The 3,593-nt window shown below is 36.7% G+C and overlaps 1 pseudogene across 1 annotated transcript; it reads right to left on the reverse strand.

Moving 5' to 3' along the window:
- Window positions 1-322: 322 nt before the first annotated feature.
- Window positions 323-2,008, reverse strand: LOC110741211 (annotated as a pseudogene). Its single transcript, XR_004177505.1, has one exon. The product of XR_004177505.1 is annotated as a cell cycle checkpoint protein RAD1 pseudogene (transcript).
- Window positions 2,009-3,593: the final 1,585 nt, after the last annotated feature.

The raw sequence follows: 3,593 nt of genomic DNA on the forward strand, positions 1-3,593 counted from the left end.
TCAGGAGATCGAGACCACGGTGAAACCCCGTCTCTACTAAAAATACAGAAAATTAGCCGGGCGCGGTTGTGGGCGCCTGTAGTCCCAGCTACTCGGGAGGCTGAGGCAGGAGAATGGCGTGAACCCGGGAGGCGGAGCTTGCAGTGAGCCGAGATCGCGCCACTGCACTCCAGCCTGGGCGGCAGAGCGAGACTCCGTCAAAAAAAAAAAAAAAAAAAGGTCTACTTTAAAAATAAATCACATAAACAATTGTTCAGACTTGTTTGATGATGCCTCAACTTCAGAACATTTGCAAGGAAATCACATGTAAAAGCAATTATCTCAATACAATTAAATCCTATTAAAGAAAAAAGTTTCCTTTAAGCATCAGAATCTCCTGAGGGAAGGTTGTTAAAATACAGAATGCTGGCCTCCTCCCCAGAGTTTGCTACAAGTTTGCAGGCCGTTCTGATGTTGGTGTGGGCACAACACTTTGAGAACCACCACTTTATGATCTAGTCTCTAGAATTCAAACTAATAAGCAATGCTCATATGCCTTTGCTTTTTCTAATAGTAAATAAATAGAACATTTCAGGTAGCTGCATCAAACTTTAAGCCTTTAGACTCTTGAAATGTTACCTTGGCTTACATAACTGTGAGTTCAAAAGACAGAACTAAAGGACAGTCCTGAATAATCTATGACTACATGAAAACATTTATTTACATGCCCTCTACAAAATGTATTTAGAAAACATAGTAACTATTAGGTACACGACCTTGCTCCTATTTTCCCCATTGTTCTTCCTCCTTATAGAAAATTCAACATGAAATTATAAAGAGTACTGTACTCAGAATAATAACTTCATCTGTCATAAATGTACACATAAATATCAGTGAATTGTCATACTCAAAACTCAGACTTACTTCTTCATCAGGGCAGCAGTAATATTCTACAAAACGTATTTGTCCATCTTCATTTCTAATCATACACTGTAATGAAAGGAAGTCTCTGTTATCTGTCCGAATAGATACCTTACAAGATAGGACGAATGCCTTTGTAGAGGATTTCAGTAAAGAAATCTTGTATCTGTTGACTTGGGTTTGATTACAATGAAATGCTTCCATCAAATCAGAATCTTTGGGATAGTCAAGGTGGGAACTTCCTGCATTTCCAAAAGTAGATAACCTGAAATAAGGCTTGTCAGGAGACATTGTAATTTGTAGGACTTCACTCGTCATATCCAGTTCAGAAAATGCTTCACGGAGCCCCTCTGACTGTAGAATAATTTTATTAATAACATTGGTGCTGCAGAAATCAGAATCCAAGGGCTCCTCAGGTTCCTGAGTATTGATTTTGCAGACTGTTACCACTCCTCCTTCTTCCAGAAACAGCCTCAAAGGGTAACCATAACCTTGGTAACACATCGGAAGTGCAGTTAAAGTCCCTGAGTAAAAGCATTTGCTTGCACCCGCTTTGCATTTTTCCACTGTTACTTTGATACCATTTTTAGTTGTGAAACACGTGGCGTGCTCTCAGAAATGAATACCTTTCAAGATAATGGAGAGATTCCTAACGTTGTCAAGGCTGGCCACAAGGCCGTACTGATCATCCTCATCTTGGATCTGCTGGGTCAGAAGGGGCATCGTCCACTGCGCATTCGGCCCGGAGGGAAATGCTCCTGGGGCCAACAACTGCTCGGCAGATCGCGAAACACCTTTGTGGTGGGTCTGGACACCGGAGAGACCTTCCCAGGAAAGTCCCTGAGGAGGAGCTAGAGGGCTCCGAGAAATCGCGGAGGAAGTGGAGCCGGTGTCAAGATGTTTTTTAGACAGCCAAGTGGAGATGTCAAGTAAATAGTAGATGATTCAAAATACAGAGAAAATGTTTGACTTGGGATATACATTTCTAAGTTATTAGCACATAACATATAACACCAATGATTTAAGAAATTCATATAGTGTCAGACATCTTTCTGGGTTATTTGATGCTGTAGGATTTGTGCCTTTCAATGTCTTTGAGCTATTTAACAACTACAAATGTAATAGATAACTAAGAGCAATAATTCTTGTCTAGAGATATGCAAATTAATTTTGTCAGATGGAAAGACAATTGAGTCTCTCATGCTCCAAATCAGTTTTGTATACATTTCTATATTTTGATCCTCCTATTACCAAATAGTCTTTTATCTTTTTCATAGTATTTATTCCTCTTTGAAATAATCTTGCTTATTTAATGGTTTGATGATGTATTTCCTGCTGCCTCTAACTAGAAGGTGAGGTCTAGAGAGTCAGAGTCATTACTTGTGTTTAGTTCACTATTGCAAACCAAGCAGATAAAAATGCCTGATATTAAAGTAAAATCTCAATAAGCCTTTTTTTTTTTTTTTTACATAATCTAATGATGGCATTTTTATTGCCTCTTGGAAAACAATCTTCAAAGAAAAAGAAGAGAACAAGAACATAGTCTAGTTGTTATGCACATGGACCCGGCTCTGCCCCTGACAATACATGTGACTTTCTGCAAGATACTTAACATCTCTGTACCTTAGTTTTCTCATTTATACAATGAAGATAATAATTATACTCACCTCATTAGATTGTTATGAAAATTAAAAGTTACAGTTTTTAAGTCCCTAGAAAAGTTCTTTATATCTAGTAAGTACTATATGTGTTTGTTGGATAAATAACAACAGAGTGGAAAACTCAAATTATATTGCAACGTTTTATGTATCTTTCCTTTTCAGTTTCAGTTCTTCCCTACCTGACAAGTTCTTTCAATGAAGAAGTATACAGTTGGGTCAAAGTACTTAGTCAATGTCTTTTATTTTAAATTTCCTGTTTCTTTATTTTATGCTCACATCTGTCATTATTCAAAGCAATTTTGAGGTGCAGTGTTTGGAGAGAGGGGAATGCATCCTTCATTTTGTGAGATATGTGTGCTCTAAATTATTTATAATGTTTATTGATCAACCAACATTCCTTAGGTAGCTAGGACTCACATTTAATATTTTGTAGATGGAGTGTTTTACTTATTTATTTTTTTTTTTAACTGGAGGAAGTTTTATTTTCAGGATTTTATTACATCTTGTCATTCTCTGAAGAGTAGTTTAAATTCTTTCTCTGCACATGACATTTTTCTAAAGAATTTTGCACTGGAGGAGCTTAGATTTTGTACTGTTGTGAACATCCTTGTCAAATCCTTTTTCATGACATTTCAGGTCTTGGAAAGCAGTGTTCAAAAACATATCAAACATTTGAGAAGATGTTGACATCCTTAAATGAGTCAAAACAACTTCCTCCTGTTTTTCCATAGTTATGTTATCTCTTCTGTGTTAAAAAAAAAAAAAAAATAGCCTAGGGCGGGCTCTGGGCAAAAGAGTTAAGTTCAAAACCTCAGCCTTCCTTTTAAAACTCTTCAAATTTTGTGCCTTCTCTATCTTTTAAAAATCATCTCTAATTACGTTTTTCATGCAACTGCTTTTTTTTTTTTTCAGTTTTATTGACTTACCAAGCTTTTTTTCTTTTACAATTCTGATTTCTTTTTCTTGCCTCTGGCTTTTTGCTCAAGCTGTTTCCTCTACCTAGAATGTTCTTTTCCCCATATAAACCCAATA

The sequence above is a fragment of the Papio anubis genome, chromosome 12, assembly GCF_008728515.1.
Source record: "Papio anubis isolate 15944 chromosome 12, Panubis1.0, whole genome shotgun sequence".
Lineage (NCBI taxonomy): Eukaryota > Metazoa > Chordata > Mammalia > Primates > Cercopithecidae > Papio > Papio anubis.